General features: G+C 39.0%; 1 long non-coding RNA gene across 2 annotated transcripts in view; it reads right to left on the reverse strand.

The window, feature by feature from the left end:
* Positions 1-23,220, reverse strand: part of LOC120407032 — a 111,396-nt gene that overhangs the window by 14,755 nt on the left and 73,421 nt on the right. The window contains exon 1 of one of the 2 annotated variants that reach the window (XR_005599755.1): positions 2,094-2,189. The exons of the other annotated variant lie outside the window; for it this stretch is intronic. This is a non-coding gene — a long non-coding RNA (uncharacterized LOC120407032). Of the gene's footprint in view, positions 1-2,093; positions 2,190-23,220 lie in introns of those variants that run through there. 2 annotated transcript variants of the gene reach the window in all.

Here is a 23,220-nt window from a genome sequence, read left to right on the forward strand (position 1 = left end):
TTATACATTGTCTGCCCTCTATAACACTGACAGAGAGATATACACAGCGGTTTGCTCCCCCAGATATTAATCACTTACTCTGGGTTCATTAATAAACAAAAGTGATTTTCTTTAAGTATAAAAAGTACGATTTAAGTGATTTCAGGTAATAACAGACAGAACAAAGTAAGTCACCAAGGAAAATAAAGCAAAAACACACAAGTCTAAGCCTAATACATTAAGAAACTAATTACTGGTAATGTCTCACCCTCAGAGATGTTCCAATAAGCTTCTTTCACAGACTAGACTCCTTCCTCGTCTGGGACCAATCCTTTCCCCTGGTACAGTCCTTGTTAGTTCCTGCAGACATCTCAGGTGATAACTAGGGGTTTTCTCATGACTGGCAGCCTTTGTCCTGCTCCACCCCCTTTTATAGCTTTGGCACAAGGCAGGAAACTTGTTTCTCTGGGTCCCCACCCCTTCTTCTAAATGGAAAAGTTCTAGATTTAAGATGGATTCCAGCATCATGTGACATGGTCACATGTCCTGTGAGACCCCAGCCTCCATTCTTCCTGGGCTGGCCCACAAGTAAACAGGAAGGTTTGCAAGTAAACAGAGCTATTTACAGTTCACTGAATCTGAAGCACCCTTAATGGCTTCCACTTCATATGATTGCATCAGTAATACAAGTTTATATCTTATCCTCCTAACTGCAGATATAGAAATAATACATGCAAACAAATGGGATGAACACACTCAGTAGAGTATAAGTGTTGTAATGATAACTTACAAGAGACCTTTTGCATAAAGCACATTCCAGTTACATCATATTCATATTCATAAGCATATTTTCATAAAGCATATGGAGTGCAACATCACAGTAATCTTCCTAAAGCTCTTTGTTTTAGTTATATTCAGTAACCTAACAGATTGTTGCCATGGTATTATGTTAAGCAAGCAAAAAAAGTCACTACTATTTCTTGCATTCTCTGTCTGGGCCTGTAACAGGGTTTACTGGCCTCCCGTGAGTGCCTCTACCATCCAGCACTCGTTCTCTAGCTGTGCTGCTTGTGGAGACCTCTGCTGACAGTTAACTTTCTGAGCAGGTTTTCACTGACTCAGCCCTCTGGCCAAGTCACACACAGTCTGTAGGTAACAACACAAACCCCTTCTGAGATACAAGTTCAACAAGGGCATATCTCAGTACTCTTAGCTAGGTCTCTTTATCTGTAGCCCTGTCCCTGGAATTGATTCTCAGTCTGTCTAATGGCCTATTCCAGTACCCTAATTGGCAGTGTTTTCACCTGCAGCCCTCAATGGGCTCAGGTTCTCAATCAGTCCATCTGGGCCTATCACAGTACCATCCTTCAAACTGTCTTTCAGCCTTTTCTGGGCTCTCTTTCAAATTATCCCTGCTCTGGTATGGAGCAGTGCCCCCAGACTATTTGCCTGTTGCCCCAGCTCTCCAGCTGAGTCACTCTTTAATTCAATCCCCTTCCAGGGATTGTATCATAAGTCTCACAAATACTGACCCTTTTTGGGGGTCTTTAGCCCCTTCCCTGGGGTGGTTTAATCTTCGCTTCTTCAGGGCCTTGGCCACTCTACCTGTGGCAGATGGTGTGTGTGATGTTATCTGATTAAAATATGACCATATAGATCATTGTTGCAACCACCGTTATATATTTGTAACAAATCTTGTACAAACTGTGGCATGTAAGATGTCTATGAAAAGGTTATGATTTGCTGGTTATCATTATGCTAAGTCTAGTGTTTTCGGTGGTAATACAAGGACTGGAATGCCTAAGGAAACTGCCTTTATGACTTCTTGTTAGCCAGTGTGGTGAAACAGAAGTTTACTTTTGTTGCTGGTTTGGTATATCTTGTGGGGGATTAACCACAAGTCTTAGGGTGTATCTGCCCTATTTCTCAGCAGTTTGTCATTAATTTGGCATCCTCAGTTTTGACCCTCTGAGGCACAGTTACAGGGGGACCCAGGCCTGCCCACTACTCCAGGTCCCAACCCAGGGACCCTATAAGTAGCAGCCGTTGGCTGCTTCCCTTTAACTCTATGCTTCTGTTCCTTGGGCTACTTCCACACAGTCCCTTTGCTTTACCTTCACCCTTCAAGTCTTTCTTGCATTCCCAGAGCCAGCCAGGAGCACCTTCCTTGCACCCTTGGTCCCTGCCAGTAACTGCTCTGTGCAGGTACTGGAACCAGCCAGCAACTAACTATGCTCTGTCCAGTAGCTCCTTTTATATGAGCCTACTGGAGTCTGATTGGCTGTTTCACACACAGCCACACTAGTCAGCCTGGAGGACTCACCTCCACTGCTCCTGTTTTGGGGCAGAGGTTCGGGGTAAGACCTCGAAGCCTCCAGTAGGGGGCCTCTGAACTAGTACATCCCATCACAGGACCTCCATGTCCCCATTTTGTTTATTCTGCTTTTACTTTCTTATTTCCTGTGCAAAGGTCATAGAGTCCAGGAGCTTTAATTGCCCATGTTAATTTCATATGCAGTATAGAAAGTGATGAAGCATAAACAGTACCTTCACTACCAAGCTCCTCGGGAATGGAAGTAATGCAGCTACTTTACTAGTTGAATTTTCTAAGGCTTGAGAGAAGAAATAAAATAACCTATAATTTATTTGACAACTTAAACTGAAGGGCAAAATTCTTGTGTCTGATCTACACTGTGGATCTTTAATTGTATATTCTGTACCCTGGAAGGCCAAATTATACTGTCAGTTACAACCATGAAATAATTAAAGTTAATGGTGTTGCTCAAGTCTGACAGAACAGTTTATTCCAACATATGCAATGTTGCAGTGTGTGTCATTGTGAAGGATTTTGCCCAAAATCTTTACTTGTCATTCAGCTTCCAGAAATCTGTGAATTAATAGACTGAGATAATGTGCACAAAAAGGCTGTATTTGCAGCTTGCCAGCCTTGGCATTGTTCTATTTTTATTTATTTAGCAGATAGATATAATGCAGAGAGATTAATGGACAACAGTTATCTAAGAAAGGAAATATTATAATGTATAATATTTATCCAGTACTATGAAATAACATATGATTATGAAATAGAAATTAGTTTCTGTATAGGCGTCTGTGTGTGTGCTTGTGTCTGAAAGGGATTCAGCTTTTCACTCTGCATCTCTTAATTGGATAAGAAAGACAAAAGGCCAGAGGGCTTGAATAGAGCTACACTCATTAATACCACTTGAGGATGTCGCCCAAAGTCAGTGTTTTTTTTATAAGAGCAAGATAAAAATGCCACTAACAATCCTGCAGACCATTTCCACTGGTCTCCTTCTTACTGTGGTCAGCTTACCTGAAATGGGGGGTAAGAAAGTAAATCTGCATTTTAAAATTTTCTAGACAATGGCTGTAATTTGGGGATATTTTACCATCAGTCTTCTTTGATCTTTTATGGGAGAAAAGTTCATGCAAAACCACAAAGCAGTTTGTTTTTTTCTGGTGAGTTTGAATGACCCAGAATGGAAGGCAGGATGTATTTAGACCTCCTGGTTCTGTTTTTTCTCAGTTACACAGTCAGTACTCAGCCAAAGTTCCTTCAAAAGCAGTTTTATTTCCCTTTGTTTATGTTTGCCACTGGATCCTGATTTGCACTCTCACTTTCTGAATGTTTTAACATCTTTATAAATACATCAGTTTGTTCCTGAGCCCTCTTTAAATCTTTATTTTTCGAGTACTTTGTCAGTCTTTAACTGCTTACCATCCTTATCTGTGCCGCTTCCCGCAGCTCCTGTTGGCCGGGAATGGCAAATTGCGGCCACTGGGAGCTGCGGGCAGCCAAGCCTGTGGATGGTCAACGTAAACAAACTGTCTCACAGCCTACCAGTGGATTACCCTAATGGGCTGTGTGCGGCCCATGGGCTGCAGGTTACCCACCACTGATTTAAAGACCAGGTTATAGAGAATCAACCATTTACACTAGTTTAAACCTCTCATAGCATAATTTTTGCACATTCTTCTTTGCAGAAGCATATTCAAGATAATACTGCTGTGATACTTTGAGAAAGCACATCTCTTCCATTTCTGCTCTCAGGGCACTGCAGTTCTAACAGGCTGTTAGCTCTCGTCTAATCATGTAGCTCTGCTCACCTTTCTTCTGTTCAGTATTTTATCCAGTAGCCACTCCTCAACCAGCATGGGATTCTCCCACCTTAGCAGTATGTCTCTTTCTTTTGTGTCTCTCTGGATGGATTTTCTCTTTTCTGTCTTTGGACCAAATCCAAACCTAAGTGATAGCATTGTTCAGTGACAGGCATTTTTCTTGCCACATTTATAACTTCCCTTTCTACCTGCTGAGCAGACTGAGTATTCACATAGATACTTACCTTCAGCAACTATATTAAATCTTATCTCTTGAGACTTACTCTGCTCATCCTTTTTTGTTTACCATGCACAGGCTATACATTGTTTTTTGTAGTCAGGGCTGGTCATTGAGCCACTTCTATAGCTTGTTCAATGTCCAAAATGTATCCAGTTTAGACACTGTCTCAATTCTGCTATTCTGCATAATATCTGTGACGCAAAGGGGAAAAAGTTGCTGCTGGAGTAGAGGACGGAGGTCGAATTGCTGTCTGCTCAGTTTGAACAGCCAGACACAAGGGCTATTAGAAAAACTTAGTGCAGAGCTATATGGTTCAGGGAGACTTTAAAGAAGCACTTCTACAGTGAGGCAGAGTAATACGTTGTGGTATACTGCAATGTACTTGGCCCCTGCTACGTTGGGGCCTGTTGGGAATTGTGTGATGTTTGATGTACAGGTATGACTATGACCTGTACATCAATGAACCTATTAATTTTGTGCCATTTGCTGTACATTTATGATTATTACACTCTGTGTGCTTGTCTCTGATCCTATGAGTTTTGTCACACTATACAGTAACAAGTATGTTGGTGCTTTCAGAGCTGCTAGGCACTCTGCAGCTTGCGTTGTGAACTAATAAGCATGAATTATGTTCCAAATAGAATTTTATTCAGTAACAAAATCAGTGAAAAGAAAAATCTGAGCAATTTAAAATCAAAGACATTAAAAATTTAATAAATTAATAGAACAGAACTTACCAAGAGGAAAGAACATTCATGTCCATTTTAGGTACACATACAGCTACCGTGGCTTTTATCAGGTCAGTATGTGAAGCTGTGATTGTTCCTAATGTACCCTGAGGTAGAGTGGTAAGGATGCAGCCTCTGCCGCTGCATGGAATGTTGGAGGGTGGAGAGGTACGGCGGAGCTGCAATGACGTTCTCCATGGACTGCAAAGGGAGGCAACCCCGAGTTTGTTGAACTTGTAGGGCCACAAGCATCTGCAACATCTGTATTTACTACCAGAGAAACCCCATTAAAACTTAGTGCATCTCCGTTGCCTTTTTCTGCTGTGAATCCTAGGCCTTTCTCCTGCCCCCTCTTTCCTTCTCCAGGCTGTCTGCAATGTTCATCCTCCAGGCCCTGTGCTCGCAATCTGAGCTTGTACGATCTCATTGAACATTTCATCCTGAGTCCTCCTCCTTCTCCTCCTTATCTAGCTCAGGCATTGCACCGGTGTGGAATTGGAACCCCACAAGACCATGCTAAAACATGCAAAGGTACCATTGTCTGTATAGTTGAAATGCAAAGAGAAACTCAAGATTCTAAACTCCCTTCCTTTGGTCCCCTAGAGACTTAAATAAGACATATTTATTGACACATCTGCTTCAGGGTCCTTGTGCACGGCGCCATTCACAGCATCAGCCGTGGTGAGTATGGCTCACCAAGGGTGAGGGAGATGAGGAGGGAATTGCTCCATTGCACGGAACTATGAATACAGAGCAATGTCACTGAATGCTGGCACCACTGGAGGTGGTGATTTTAGCTAATATCTTGTTCCTGAGGGTAACAAAGGCAGAGAGAGCACAGCTGCTGCTGGCATCCTGAAGTCACCCAGGCCCATATGCTGCTAACCTGTGTACTCTAATTGTACCTGCTGATGTCATCACAGACTGGGTGGGCAAGTGTCCTACTGCTGAGGAAGTATTAAGGTGGCCACCCCTAGCAACCTTCAGCACAAGATGAGATCTCTCATTGAGGATTTAAAAGATATTATTTTACATAAAGAAACTACTCTGCATGGCACCCCTTGTCTAATTCTACAGGAACATGAAAAGAAGATAGCAACACTTTATTGTGCCACTACCTCTTCTGGTATGAGTAAGTTAATGCAAAGTCAACAGCTGTGTCCTGTTAAGTTGGGGTCTCCATCATTGTAATGGGAACTAAATTTACATACTTACCCACGGATCCTTCCCCTGCAGTGGGTTCACCTGTTTCCTACTGCCAAGACTGACTAGACTGAGGTGGAGCCTCAAACAGGTCCTGACTCAGAGCATAGCTGGGCACCCTCTGCCCCCCATCACATGTCCCCCCATCCTCCTGCTTTTCATCCTCCACCTCACTGTTCAGGCCAGGCCCAAGGGCCTGTGGCTCGGGTTCCTTGGAAGTATCCATGGTGGTGTGCAGGGTGGTGGCGGGGTCTCTGCCAAGTATGGCATGCAGCTCTTTGTAAAAGCAGCGGGTTGGCAGCTTGGCACCAGATCAACTATTGGCCTCCTGTGCCTGCACCGTTCCTTTGTTTCACACGGCACTGCTGCTGCAAGACCTTCTCCTGCATCCTCCATCTAATCTGCTTGTAGATGTCAATATTTCTACAGCTGGTATGTAACTATGCTTGCACAACCTCCACTCTCCACAGGCCCAAGAGGTCCAATATCTCATGTCTGCTCTAAGTCAGAGCATGTCTGGAGCACTGTGGTCTGGGCAGTTGTGCACAACAGTGGAGGGCTATTAAGTGTGCTTGCCAAGACAAGCAATCAGGAAAAGGCATTTCAAAACTTCACAGGGCTTTAAAGGGGTGGGGGGGGCCTTCTGGTATCCATGACCCTGGGCAGTGGAGATCATAGCGGAGAGTGTCAGTATTATGAGACAGCTGCTGGAGGACTACTAGGGTCAATGTAGGTAATGCGGTATATTCACTCATGCTGCATCAACCTCAGTACATCAACCATGTCTCAATGCCACTCAGGGAGATGGTGACACTGATGTAGGTGGGAGACAAATTTAAGTGTAGACACACACAACTAGGTGAATGCAAAGTGGCTTATGTTGACCTTCATTTGTAGTATAGACCAGGCCTAGGACTCTGGAACTTGCTTCCCTTCCTCCCATTTGTCCAAGATATTCTGAATTTGATGGTCTTCCAGACACACTGCATAAGACATCTGTTTGATAAGGTGTTTGGAAAAGGCGGATAGCCTTCTTTCAACTATGGTGAATGGCAGAAAGGAGTTTCTGTATGTGTCTGCCTGCCTCTGTTCCTAGTGAATTGATTATTTTAATGCTGCTGAGATTTAATTGTATTGTAAGTGATATTTAGGGCATCTCCAGCCTTTTTAGTTCTTACTTATATAAAAAAAAAAAAGATTGGGCTTAATCATTTAATCTGCTAACCCTCTTCTAATAGCTGTTTATAATTTGATATCACAAATGGTCAAACTGTCTTTTTTTCTGATTTGGCCATTTTTAACACATGAAATATTTTACATCAAGTAATCATAATACCTTAAATTTTATGGAAACTTAAGAACAGGTAACATGTGACAGAACAGGTGCAACTAGATAAGTATGAGTGTCTGCTCAATGATAAAACCATGAAGATAGATTCATATTTTGTTTTATAAATTATATAAAAATGCCTGGGTTGTTTTGTACTAAATATAATTTGTACGTGTTCAAAGGATTCATTACTCCAGGCTGTCAAGTATACAGTCCTGATTCATATAGAAGAATCTTTTTTTAAATGGCAATAGAAGTTGATGGATCAAAATGGAGATACCCAACTGATTACCAAAGATGTCATACGATGTGAGTGATTCCCAGAAAATTTGAAGTTTATTCCCGTTAATTTCCATCTGTTTCATAATAGCAATTAGACACTCCAAGTAGGACATTTCTAAGGAATCACCTGCTCCTCTGGTGGTTGAAGTCACTTAGTCTTTGGTCCTTCTGCCTCACAATGAACTAGCTTCATACAACAGTTCCCTAGAAATTCAACAGCGGTCAATGACTTATTATTACTTACATAGGAAGGGTCCTGGAGGGGGCAAGAGTGGGGTTCACACAGACTATGGTAGATTTATTTGTTCCAAGTACTTAGGACTTGATTCTTGCAAACAAATGTGTGTGTGATTTCACTTTTGCGAGTAGTCCCATAGACTTCAATGGGACTAATCATGTGAGCAAAATTATATTCATGCCTAAGAGTTTGCAGGATCAGAGCCTTAATGGTTTCAGAGGCCAGGAATGCTTATACCAAATAAAATAAGTAAAACAGAGGAAAGCATGTTTTGAACAATATTCTGCATTTTCCCTAATTATTTGAATAAAATTCCGTGTATACATGAAAAAAAAATTACCTTCGCTGAATGCCACTGGTCATTAGTGGAACTGGCAGCTGTTAATGTATCAGTTTTTCTTTTCCTTTTTTTGCCTGTGCATTGGTATATCATATTTGGGTGTTACTAGGTTGGCTGGTAGCCTTCTAGAGGAATTCTTTTCAGCTATTCAGAGCAGCATATTATTACAGTAATTTATCTTATGTTTTTCAATTGCTGCAAATAAGATCTTTGCATTGTTTTTTTCATATATTTCCATTAACTGTTGCTTGACTATTGAATTGTGCCTTGCACTTCCAAGAGTCTTGTATGTATGACTTTCTCTATTTGTGGTATTTCTTCATAAATAGACGATTAGAAAATCTGGTTTACAGTAAGCAAAGTAAAATACTCAGGGCTGTATCAAGTTTCTAATGCAGCCTAAAATCAGAATTGCCAAAAATAGTGTTAGTCTTCTGATTTGTGTCAAAATAAATAGATGAAAACTCAACAAAGAAATAGGGTTTGCAGTTTTTTTTTCTCCCTGCCTTCTTGTAGCTGCATTAATGCCTTCCAATTAACAGCAGTTGTTACGAATAATTTCAGACATTCCATTCAATAATCCAGCTCTTAAAACTCTTTAAGGGGTTATTGTTGTTGTTCTAGCATAGGTTTTTTCCAACCACACTGTCTGCAAAGCAATTTGATCCCTGTGTCCAAACCTTTAAGAGTTCTTGTGTGGATACTATGTTTCAGTACTCCTTGACGAGCAGATGCTCTGCTTAAATTGAATTATAAATAAATAATTATTCGATACGGGAAGTGATTGTCTAGTAGCCGACTATATCTAATGTTATAGTTGTGTTTATTAATTTTGGCTGTTTGATAAACAAAGGTTTTAATTTAACTTAATAGTTCTTTGCATAGACACAGAAACATTATCTGGTCTAACTAAACTAGTATTCTTTCCCAAGGGAGAACCCATCAAAAAACAAATGATATCAATTTAATTATTTTCTTTCAGCGCACTCTACAAGCCTTGGTTATAAAAAATGTTTTTCTTCAGTCAATATACCATGTATTATGGTACCAAATTTAATGAAGCTTTACCTTTTTTTAAAAGTGAGAACTGAAGGATTTTTCATTACACAGTCATGTACCGCAATGTTTTAGCTTCCTTCTGTACAATAAATATTTTTCTACCAACAGTAATTTCATTGTAAATTAGAGGCAGTACTGAAGCAGAGCTCTGGAGATTTGACATAGTGAGGTGTTTAGTTCTCAGAATTTCTTTGGTCATACACTGCTAATATCAGATGATTTATTAAAACTGTGCTTTTAAGCAATAAAATATTCTCACGAGTGACAATAAATAAGTAAGTACAGTAACTCCTCACTTAAAGTCATCCTGGTTAACGTTGTTACATTGCTGATCAATTAGGGAACATGCTCGTTTAAAGTTATGCAATGCTTCTTTATAACGTTGTTTGGCAGCCGTCTGCTTTGTCCACTGCTTGCAGGAAGAGCAGCCCATTGCAGCTAGCTGAGGGGCGGGGTTGGAACCAGGGTGGACCAGCAGCCCCCCTATCAGCTCTCCACGCCTCTGAGTTCCCTGTGCAGAAGCTGCCCAGCAGGCTACCAATTGCTGGCTGTTCCGCCATCCCTCCTGCCACTGCCATGTGCTGCTCCTGCCCTCTGCCTTGGATCTGCTCCTGGGAGCCTCCTGCTTGCTGTGCAGGAGAGGAAGGAAGTGGGGGGCTAATGTCAGGGTAACCCCCTCCCCCCTACTCCTGCCCCCGCTTACCTCTTCTCCATATAGAGAGGGGTGGGAACAGGACAGGGCTCAGGACGGAGAGAGCTTGCTGGCCGCAGCTGCTGTCTCAACTTCCTGATTTTTTTAAAGACAATGTACTTAGAGTCGGGTCAGCATACTTAAAGGGGCAATGCGCATCTCTCTCTCTCTCTCCCACACACAGGGTGTATGTCTTTATCGCTATCTGCCACGCTGTCTCCCCTCCCTCCATTCATGCTGCCTTGTAGAGTGTGAGGCTACATTAACAACAATGTGTTAACCCTTCAGGGCTCAGCCAAATGCTAGTTCATCATTTAGCAGTAAGGCATTCCCTTGGAAATATCATAGAATCATAGAATATCAGGGTTGGAAAAGACCTCAGGAGGTCATCTAGTCCAACCCCCGGCTCAAAGCAGGACCAATCCCCCACTAAATCATCCCAGCCAGGGCTTTGTCAAGCCTGACCTTAAAAACCTCTAAGAAAGGAGATTCCACCACCTCCCACCCTCTTCCACCCTCTAACTTCATCACTTCAACCAAGTTTCACAATCATCATTGCTGTGTACAGTATTCAATTGTTTATTTAAAACATACTGTGTGTGTGTGTGTATGTGTATATATATATATATATAGTTTTTTATCTGGTGAAAATTTTTCCCTGGATCCTAACCCCCACCCCCATTTATATTAATTCTTATGGGGAAATTGGATTAGCTTTTCAGGAACATAACTACAATGTTAAGCGAGGAGTTACTGTAAATAAAAAGTTGCCTGGAAAAACTAAGTTTCCCCAAAAATATTCTAGAGAACTAATTGTTGTGCATGAAACCCTATTGAACATTAATTATATTAGTGGAAAATTACTCATGGATTATTACTTTCTGTATAATAGAGTGTTAATCACAAATATAACGGAGACAAAACTGTTGCTCACTAAGTCCTGAAATGTTTGTAAGTACAGATTTTTAGGATCTGGACTTTGACCTTATACTTCTTAGCCATTTAAAAGCCATCTGGGAGGCCATATGGTAGTTGTATAGAAAGTGTTTTTTTGATCTTGCAGGAAAGTACTGTATACAAATTCTATATGCACAGTATCTTGAAGATTAATGTATTTACATTCAAATTGATTGCACATTCCATTGATAAGAGGACAAATGAGCGCACATGAAGATATGGTAAACTCAGTGATAATAATACATACGGTTTTGAAAAGGTTCACCCTGTGGGGTTAAAATTGAACTAGTAGCTATTGTTAAGGTTAACAATGCTTAATACTTTCCCTTTATATGCCTGCTTTCAGTTTTCTATAAATTTTACCAAGATTTAACTGTCTGGACTGAAATTTTTCATGCCAACTCTCTCCCTCAGAAATGTTTTGGAGAATTTCAGTGAAAGTGGCTTAGTCATTTCTGAGAATTAGATCACTTTGCTACACAACCAATTTTCTGGTTTTAAAAAGCCATGACATTACATAAAAAAATACATTAAACATTAAAGTTGCAAGGTCAAAAACTCAAAAGTTAGGAAATCCTAGAATAAAGTTGCCCAGGCACTCTCAAATGGCCCTTTTCTTTCCATAAAGGGTTTTTCAGTCTAAGGGTTACAGCAGTCTCTATTGAGCTGCCATAGAAAGGAAAGGAGGAAGAAAGGAAATGGAACTAGGACATATTTATGGCAAGTCATTTTTTTAAAGTTACTTTTTGAATAATGAGGGACAATTCATCTTCTGCCCACTTACACTCCACCTATGGGCCTTCTATTTTTAACATGTGTAGAAAGGTAACAACATACCTAATGACCTGCTTTTTTCATATATAACCAGCTTGGCTTCTTTTACCATACAGTCACATAATCAATGACTTAGCAATTAATGAAAGCTCACAGGATTTCCGGCTTATGAAAAAAAGAGCTGCTGTTACCATATTACTGAAAAATCATCAGTACAGATTTTGCTGTTAGCACATCTTCATATTTTTAATACAGATTTTTAAAAAGGCCTTCTCAATGTCGCTGCTCTCCCATCTTACTGATTACCTGATATATGAGAAATTTCTGTTTTTCTTAAGGTTTGGACCAAGGCCAGAGTCTTCAGTCAACAGGTTTTGTTATAGTTTACTTATTGTAATTCAGTGTCCTATTAAACTAAGTCATTATCTGGCTAGCTCTAATGGAAGTATTCAGTACTGTGATCAGTGAGTGTTGTTGGACCACTTTCAGCACCTTATGAGACTTTCAGCTTGTGAATTAGACTCATAGACTTTAAGGCTAGAAAACCTTAAAGTCTATGATCATCTAGTCTGACCTCTTGCACATTGCAGGTTACGGAACCTTGCAAATACTTGAGTATGTGCTTAACTCCTACTGAAGTTAATGGGACTAAAGCATGTACTTAAGTTCTAGCATATGTTTAAGTGCTTTCCTGTATAAGGATAGGATTAGTCACATGCTTAAAATTAATGAAGCACTTAAGAGCTTCAGTGAATTGGAGCCATATTTTTGAGAAATCTTTTTTTATTATTATTTTGTAACCATCTCTGGATTTATTAAAACTGGTCAACATTTTTTGTTTAAAACATTTTTTGACAAAAATGTACATTCAATCAAAATGGAAATTTCCATGGAATGGGTTTGACAACTTTTGGGGGTTTAAAAGCAAACAAACTAAAAGCTGAAAACTGAAGATTTCAGCCAAAATCCTTTTGTTGTTTTTGGTTGCCAAAACAAATAATTTTCCATTTGCAGCCACTTCTTACAGCCCCCCTTCATATATGTTAGAAGATCAACTCCCTCAAGTCCACTTACACCCACTGATCAATATATAATTTGCGTCTGAGCCAAAAATTATTGAAGTCAATGGAAAGCCTATCCTAATTCTTCTCTGTTCTGTAGGTATAACTATTGTGGTTATCTTGAAGTGTACATCTACTGTTAAAAGAAAAACAGCTTTTATTTATATTCAGAAGAGAAATAGTATGAACAAAATATAATGTAGGTGATGCATCCAAATGCTGGTTATTGGCGAGACAGTGAGAAAAGAAGTAGATATTGACCAGAGAGTTTTGGGCGTGTGCATACAAACAATGGGCTGAGGAGACAGTTCCTCCTCCCATCTCCCCTGAAGATTGCATTCAGATGTAAAAGAGAAAAGCATGGGGAGAGATTCAGACTACTTAAATAGTTTGTTTTCCATATATTTTTTCTTCCCTCTGGTCTACATATGTTCTAGAAAGCCAATCCAACATATCTCCATTGTCTGATTTAGATGTCAGATGCAGAACAGCAGAGCTGACCTTCCATTGAACACCACTAATTACTGGAAAAGTACAGCAGGGCAACATGGGAGGAATAAAACTGGGATATTTTATTGCTATAACCAAAAACACAGAGATCAAGGCTAATGCTTTACCAACCAGAAGAGCCAGAAACAGTTTCTAGAGTCCCCTAGAGGAAACATCAATACATTGGCTAGTCTACTTCATATTATCACTTCATGGTTTAAGTCCTTTTTTTTTTTTTAAAGACATCTGTGGGCCCAAAATCTGTTAATGCATTTACAGTATCCTTTAGGGATGCATTCAGAGAGCAACAATTCATATGATTACTTTAAATTATCTTGAAGAGTGCAAGGACAAATTTAAGAGGCTATGAGTCCAAGTCATTAATGAGGTTACACAACAATTTCCACCCAATTGTCTCTTAAAAGTGTGGAGCGCACACAAAAACAGGTAAGTCCTTTGATTTTGCTTTTCACATAGATTTCTATGTCACTGTCCCCAGCTCTCTAACTCTGCACAAAGATGGTGTGCAGCTAAAAAAAAGTTAAGTCAGCTGAAACCAAACAAGTGATCTAAATGTAACCCAAACGGTATGTTACTTTCACATGTGCAAACACACACACACACACATACCCCGCACACACACACCATTTTCAAAAAAGGAAGGCAGAATGGCCAGAGAGGCAGACAACTGAGAGAACAGTAGGATGTGAAATTCTACTGACTCTCTCTGTTAAGACTGCAAGACCCAAAAGGCAGGGTCTGAGTCTGCTTCTGTGTTGCATACTGAGCCAAGGGCATGCTCAGAACCTCAATATAAAACAATAATGAATAAATAGCAGTGAAGTCTTAATTGTAAATATATACATATTTACATTATAGCACTCAACATGGCACTTACAATATGTGTGGAACTGATCAAATAGCATTTGCCAAATACAAAATTGTGAAATTAAACAGTAAACTCCATCCTTCTAATTTATAGGAACAAAGTTAGCCTTCAGCTTTTGATGGATCACATGTGGTATTTAATTGGAAATGCCTTTTTAAAGTAACCTATAATATTTTGTCATTTCTGTTAGGAACTGTGGTGCAACTGAGGCTGGGGTTACACTGTTGGCGTGATACCACCCAGCTTTAAGCATTAAAACATTTGTAGGGTTGCCAACCCAACAGGATTGTTCTGGAGTCTCCAGGAATTAAAGATGATGTCATGTGATGAAAACTTCAGGAACATTTCCAACCAAAATTGGCAACCCTAATTTCAAGCCAGGCTGTGACAGGCTCTTGTTTGTATGGGCAGGGTCTAAGGAGGCTTCTCCACAGCTTTGCATGCCTTGCGCAAGGGCTTGTCATGAGAGCAGTTTCTGCACTTGCTCCCCGTGCGTACCACTGAGGTGTGCGCCTCACCACAAAGTGCCTCTGGAGAAAGCAGAGCTGTGGCCCTATCCCATTCACATCAACTCAATAGGAGGCCCACTGCATCAAGGGGAATGCATGGCACTGTTCTTGAGGCACGTTCTGTCTGTAGTCTGAACTGCTCCTTACTCAGAGCTGTTCCTTAAAGGCATAGTCCAGCCCTAAGGAATCATGTAGCACAAGCCCACAGGAGTGTTATGTCTGAAATATTTTCCTTGAACACGTATTATTCTAAGAGGAAGAGAGGGCTATGTTATCCAAGAGATTGGCCTGGTGACTGGAGCCTTGTAAGAAGGCTAGAGATACATTACTACATTCTGCAGCAATATTTAATTAAAGTACTATCATTACCACTGTGATAAAATGTAAGTCCAATACATATAAGCACTCTCAACATTTCCCACTCCTAAACTGTCTTTTGATTACTCATGGGCCTCATTGTCTGCCTAACATTCTTTTTTATTGCTTTCAGCAGTATCGTATGAGTCTAAGCAGATATCAGTTTTGAACAAGAAAGATTTTTCCACTCACCCCAAAAGTTGTAGATTATTTATTTTCATATTTACTTTCACACTGACATTGTGACGTATTTGATACCTAGTGAAATGTAGGGATTCAACTCTCTTAAGTTTTCAATACTGTACATCTTTATAAATGTTCTTCCACTGAAGAAAAAAATTTTCAACAAAAACTTCTATTATTTATAATACTGGTAAATGAAAACCCCAGAAATAATCCCAAATCTTTCCTAGGGTCATATGCTACCAGATGCTAAATATCCTTAGACCCTCAGAGGGACTGAGCAGTTGCTGAACATTTAACTTAATGAAAGTTACAAATGCTCAGTACCTGGCAGAACCGGCTCTGAACATTAAAGAGAAAGCCAAAGAGTCTGTTTTTTTCTTATTTTATATCTTCTAGCGTAATAAAGTTTTAAACCAATAAACATACACAAGTATTTCTATTAAAGTCAAAGAAACAACCTGAGTGATTAGAGCTACTGCTATGCATAAGTTTTTGCAAAATGTGACCCTTAGAGTTTGATGTGTTGGCCATGTTTTTGTGGGGAGTTTTTTTTTGTGTGTGTGTTATTGATTTATTTTTTAGGGAGCATGTATAATTTTTGTCAGTCCCTCCCCCCCCAGCTTTTCTATGAATTTCAGTCTCCTGCAAGGAAGTCTAGAATAGTGCCAGCTTCTGGGATCCTTGTTTGTTACGGTGTAAGTCGTTGTACTGATCGTTTTCACACTAAACAAGAAGGATCATATTTTGATAATACTGCAACTACCCCATCAGTCATTTATTGTTACTGTTTATTATTTGTATTGTGATGGTGCCTAGCATTCAAAGCCGAGTTTTGCTAGAATCTAGGACTTTGCAAACACTTGTGTCAAAGGTTCACCATTGGTGTGCTCCCTTATATGCTGTCTCTATCACCCCATCAGGCACAGCTTGAGCCACTCAATGGTCTATTTCTTGCAACTGGGCCCTCTGGCCAGGTCACTTGGAGCCTCACCCCTTCCAGGGTAACAGGAAAGTTCAAATAAAAACCTAAAATCCAATGACTCTATGCAAGTTCTTCATTCTCACTCCTTCCCCTTTTACTCCCAAGACTTATATCTCATCTGCTGCATGGAGGGAGGAGTGGTAGGTAGAGTTGCCAAATTCCTGGAGATTTCATCATATGACATAATCTTTAATTCAAGATTAATCTTTAATTCCAGGCGACTCCAGGAAATCCTGGAGGGTTGGCAACACTTATGGTAGGGGAGTTAAGACCCACCAATATCCCCAAGTTTCAGCCCAGAGCCCTTGCTATAAGGGCCTGTTTCATACAATCCCTGGCTGGCTTCCTGACTTTGCCTGTTTGCTGAATTTTCCAGTCCTCTCTCCCTGGACTTTCATCTCTCCATACAGTGCCTCTCAATTTGCTGCTGAGGAACTTTCTCGGCATGGCTCCTACCCTCTCTGGCAAGCATCCTTCTCTCTGCCTGAGCTGCAGCCTTTTATCTCAGCTGGAGAAGTAACAATCACATCTATTAACCCCTTTCTGCTTGCCATAGTGTGAGGTCTGTACACCACCTCAAAAGCTGACAAAGATGATCCCTGCCTTGAAGAGTTTACAATCCCAGTAGAAGAGTATAGGCATAAGGTGGATACAGCAAACAGGTAGGGAGAGTACAAGGAAACAATGCAACAAAACTGGTCAAAGCACAGCAGCTGCCTAACAATTTTTAATTTGTTGTTGTCAGCCACACAGCAAAGAAGAGTTGTAAGAAGGGATTTGAAGGAGAATAATGAGGCAATTTTGTGGATATGTCTGAGTCCCCTCCCATAAATAGGGGATGACATGAAAGAAAATGAGAAGTTGCCTGTTCAAAAGAATGTTAAATGTGTAATGAAGACTGGCAAAATTTGTAGAATGAAGGCAGGGGTTAACATTTTCTTCTCTTTTTGTTTAATGCCTGAGAATTCTCACTACAGGGAGAAAAGCAGGAAAATAAATCAGGCAACACATGCAAGTGAAAATTAAATATTAAAATTACCCTGAATTTTTACTTTAAAAAATCATAGAAACTAGAAAATACAGAAGAGCCCACTCTTGCTCCCATTCAAGTCAATGGGAGTTTTGCCAATGATTACAGTTGGAGACTGAATGGGATGTGAGGCTAGAACATCATCCTTAAGGAATCCTGCTTTGTCTTTGCTTTGCAGGGGTCACCAATCTGTGGACAGACACAATAAGGACCAAGTCCTGTGAACTGCTAAGTGCCCACACAGTTCTGACTGAATTCAAAAGTGAGTAAGCACTCTTAGCAAGTGCTCAGCAATCTTATAAAAAAAAAGTGGGGGAGGGCATGAATTCAGGGCAGAGTATGAGCCTTAAGGATTCACTAGCATTCTCCTGTGCCTGTTAACTTTTTATTTTAAATAAAAATATCAAAATCCATTTTTCACATTTCTTTTAATTTCAGCATTAATAAAGGACTACAAGACAGCAACTATAGTATAACTTGAACTATTGTGTGACTGGATTAGTTTTTTACCATTTTTATTGTAATTTCCACCACAGGCTCACACAATCTTAATTTGGATGCATTTTGTAAAAGTCTGCAAAACTTGGCTGTAAACTGTAGTGCTCTGAGCCTTTAAACATTTCATTTTGTGAATTGCTGGTCAATCTCCTATTCTCCCCCATTTTCTGTGTTCCAGATCTTGCAGACCTGACCCTCAGACCTGTGGAGGCACAACCCATCAATGCATTGGGGAGTAGAGCTAATGGAAAATGTGTAACTGAAACATTGTTTCATGAAAACTGCAGTTTCATTACAATTGGAACATTTAAAAAAGTGCCTATTTTGACAAAAACTCCCATAGGGATTTTTTTTTCATTTTGGAAAGTTTTCATTTTGAAAAAAAATTCAAAATTTTATTTCACAATTTCAAAATCTGGTTTAGAATTTTATTTTATAGGGTTTTCATTTTTATTTTTTTATTTTTACATTCTATCATATGTCAGTAGTAGTAAAGTAAAATATGCATTACTACTACTGATGTCATACTAAAATAGTTTAAATATTCTATTATTTTATTGTTAAAATCATTAAGGGAAACTACTGCCTACTACTGATAGTGACTCCTTTGTGTGTTGTGATATTTCTATCTAGAAAAGATGGTAAGATGTTTCAATCAATAAAGAGTAACAAACTGCCCTTAATGATTTTAAAAATACACAACTTTATATACAACTACAACTACTGGCATGTCAGTTAAATAATGCAATAAAATAATATAAAAGTGAAATGAAAACAAAACAATTTTAAATTAATTTTCAAAATTCTAAAACAAACTTTTGAAATTCTAACACAAAAATTTTCCTAAATGACTATACATATTTCTTTTTTGCATGGAATTTCAAAAATACTTGGTTTTGGTCTAAGTCAGAATGAAAAACTTTGAAATTTTAGAATTTCCCACAAAATGGAAATTTTGAGTTTTGGCCAGTTCTATTTGGGAGATTTGCCTGAACAGGGACTTAGTAGTGTCTAGATTTAATCTAACAGCTGTAACCTGATAATAGTGAAAAGTTGACAGACTACTAAAATGAAAAGTATTCAAAAACTGTCTTGAACATTTATTCCTTGTTGTCTTTCACAAACAGGGGATAAAACTCCCCTGTTTTTGAACTCCCTACTCAGAATGATGAGCACTTAGTCATACAGGTTGTCCCACTGACTTCAGTGGAGATATTCATGCAAGTAACTGTTAATCACTGAGAGTAAGATGTTCACTGTCTGCCCCAATGTAATCCTGAAAACAGTCGAGAGAGGCAGGCACAAAATATTACTATCCCATTTTACAAATGAGGAAACAAACACAGAGGTTAAGACAATTTGACCCAAGCCACACAGTGAGTTAGAGACAGAGCCAGTACTAGAAGTTCACAGTTTCTCTAGACCACACCACTTTGCTCACCATTTCATCTGGGATTTTGGACTTGTCTGAACTTTAAAATAAAATGTAAATAAAAACAGAACTTTTGGTCTGAATTCTGCAGATTTGGTCCCATGTATATTATGATGTCAGGGAAAGGGTGAAAAATGTATTGTAACAAAAAATGTTCTCAAGAATGCAAATTTACACATTATTAACAACACATTCTGGTGATGGTGACTAATAAGGATGGAAACAATATGTGCAGAGTCTATTGTCAATTGAATGTGGAGAATGTGTTTGATTGTTATCTTGTGGCCATCCTTGGATGTTTCCCTAAGGGCCTGATTGAATACAGACGTTTGAGTTTTTAAAATTATTAAAAATTCTTATTATACATTGTGTCTACTAGTACTCCATTGAAGTTAATGGGTGTTTGCAAAGGACGTCAGTAGTAGTAGGATTTCACCTTATGTCCTCAATATTTTTGTTCATTCTAACTCTCTTGGGGTGGGGGTGGGGGCACTATGGTACTAGGGCCTCATCCAAAGTCTACTGAAGTCAGTGACTTAACTGGTGCTTAAAACATTCCCCTAAAAACATAGAACTGGGAGAGTAATGAAAAATGTTTCCAAAATGTTTGAATTATATTTTGTATTCCCTGTGTCTACATTCTCTCCACCATGCATGAATGTTTGTAAAAAGTAAATGTAAGGAAATATTCAGGTGGCAGGAAGTATTTGTGAATATTCAAGATTTTTCTCAGTTGTGTTTGTGCAGCCACATTAGTTCTTCGTGGGTTTAAAGCACCGGTGTTCACATTAGCAAGAGTAGCCTTTCATATAGGCAAGTGTCTTTTTTGCCATCATCCTCCACTGCTGTTCCTTGTGTGTGCTCTTGAACATTAAAGACAATCACAAATGGCGGTGGCACTTGTTAAATTTAAGTTAACATATTAAAGAGACAAAGTTGTTGTAAATATTTCTTACATTCCTGGCTACAGCTTTGGCATGAGATTATTTTTAAAATCTGAATATTTTTTCACAATTTGGAACCCACCGACACAATTACTGAGTCAATTACTGTGGTGATGAGGAGAAAAAAAAATACAGAAAATATTGCTGATATTCTTTATGGATGTAAGATACTCCTGAATAATACAGTGCATGGCATACTTCTCTCAGCTGTTGGCGAGAGCCCTGGTATGATGTCTATTACTTGGTCCTGACCATGCCCCTGACATTGTAGGCATTGAAATACATTATAAATAATTATAAGATTGGGTTTGAGTAACACAGAAGAGTAGTCAACTTACCAAACTTCCCATCTAGAGGCTCTAAACTGAGGCTGTTCTTGGATCTGACAAAGGCCTTCACAGCTACAGTAGAACCAAGCATGTACATAATAGACAGTTACTTTGCATGAATAAGAAAAAAATATCAAATGTCAAGGCTCTGATTTTGTTGTCACTTTTAGTAGTGTTACAGCAGCTCCATTTATTTCATTTGCGTTACTTCTTATTTACATCATTGTAAGTAAGAGGAAAAATCAGGCTGAACCCGGCCTACAAATCTTACAGTAGCCTAATTTTTGCAGGAAAGATTGCTTTTGGCAAGGGTGCAGTGGGCAAGAAAGGAAAAAATGCTTTAAAATAGTCCAGAATTCCCAAAAGCTGATTTTTTTCTGCTACCTCTCCCTAAAGTGCTCTCGTCCTCTCCCTAAAATAATTAAATTCCCCATCACAGCCTGGCAACCCACAGCCCCCAGGTTTATAACAATTACAGTCATCAAATTAAGGAACAGAAAGACTATCACACAACTCAAAAACTGTATTCCAAATATCAAAAACTTGCAACAGTTTTCAAGCGCTAAGCACCCATCCATAAGCTGCAGTATGTTTGCATAAAACAGCATTCAAACAAATGCATATACCACCACCATTTGGGGAAAATATAGTGAACTACTCAGACATTCCAGGAACAGAAACAATGCTAGTGACTCCATTATTCTTAGTGAATAATTAACCAGAATCTCTTTGTGCAGAAGGTTGATGTTATTTTTCTAATTATAATAACATTTAACTCTTACATAAACATATTCATCTAGCCATTTCAAAGTGCTATACAAGTAACGTTGTCTTCATTTTACAGATGGAGATTAAGGCACAGATTTGTCTGTCTGAATGTCCTGACTCCACATTGGGTGCTGTACTCATTGGAACACAAGAGCATAATGTTCCACCTATTACTTTTCTAACTCATGCTTTAAATTTGACTTGTTCCCTTAGGAACCTCTTCAAATGCACAATTTCTCCCATTTTTGTCTTAAGGCATTGCTGTATTTGCAAACAAAATGTAACCACTGACTAACTAGTACCATCAATAAAGCTTCCTTACTCTTTTTAAATAGTGCACTGATGGATACAATTACATGAAAGAGCAAAATTATGGCAACGGGGTTCATTTTACTTTCTATATCTAAAGTAAAAAAGAAAGATTCCCTTTTGATTAAAGGCCAGTTTCTCATCTGCTGTAAATTGGTGTATCTTCAATGGAGCTAGGTAGGTTAATACCAGCTGAGGAGCTGGCCCTAAATGTTCTGGGATATCATAAAGAACACTTACTGACAGGGTTGTGATACAGCCAAAACTACCATTAAATTACCTGTAAAATATTTGGTACCAAATTCTAGGCCAGATCTTTTCAGTTATAATTCAGCCCTAGGTTAAATAAACTCTCTAACTGAATGAAATAAAATGTGTGGCAGTCATATACTTTCAAATTTAATTCCAGTAGAAACAAATATATCCTGCTCTTTTGGAACTGAATTATCACACACACACACACACACACACTCTGAAAAAGCATGGAAGCTTTGTGACTTTCTGAGAATGCTAGACTTCTTATATTTCAATCACAAGCCTACATGTATAGTTACAATAGATCCCTACAGTAGTAATTTCTCTGACAATTAATCAGTTGGTTCCATGTAAAACTACTAGAGATAGGCTCAAGCTACAAATTTGGAGATGTCCGGTTTTAAGTTTTGCTGCAGGCCCATGGCCAATATAATTTAAAAGTGCTCACTATCAAAAATGTGATTGATTATATTCTTTTAGGTGATCTGAGAAAAACTGCTCACTTTATCAGTGGTTCAGTGTATATGTTTTTATCTAAATTGCTTATATTAACCTGGGTCATCACAAAAAGTCCACTCCATCCGTCCCACTATGATCCAGTCAGACCATTTGAAAGAAACATCTACATAGGTTTCAGTCATCCTGGGATATGGAATAATAGATAGATCTGTATATACTGCAAATTGTCCCATAATGACTCATGGATTAGCTAGGTCAGTTTCAAGCAGAAAATTCCTGAGAGGTAAGGTCAAAGCTGTCTTGAAAGCCCTTAATTGAAAGTTATGCAAAATAAATGGAAAAGCAACATTCAGTTGACATCTGCTTTCGTGGCTAGTGCTGGGGTAGTTTTAAGATCCTCATCATTTTGAAATGTTAGATAAAAGTGTCAGCATAGTTCTGTAGGCCACTTGAATACAGAATGTGGTCAAAATATACCTCCTTAAAGAGTGTTATGTTACTGTCAATAAAAGCATTGGCCACAAGCTTAGAACACTAAGAGTTTATGTATTTGGCTAGACAGACATAGGAGCAGGGGACAAGAAGCATTTGTATGCTGGCTGTTGAAAGCTAGCCATATGCTAGAATCTAAAATAAAAGATGCTTCTCCCTACCAAGGTGAAGTATTCACATAGGAGATTGTTAGCCATGGGACCAAAACCTGGATTCCAAAGACTAAAATAGATGCAGCCATAAACACAGACATAGGAATTTTGGAAACCTTCAGAAAGAATATTTTGGAT

This window comes from Mauremys reevesii, linkage group 5, assembly GCF_016161935.1.
Source record: "Mauremys reevesii isolate NIE-2019 linkage group 5, ASM1616193v1, whole genome shotgun sequence".
In the NCBI taxonomy this organism is placed as follows: Eukaryota; Metazoa; Chordata; order Testudines; family Geoemydidae; genus Mauremys; species Mauremys reevesii.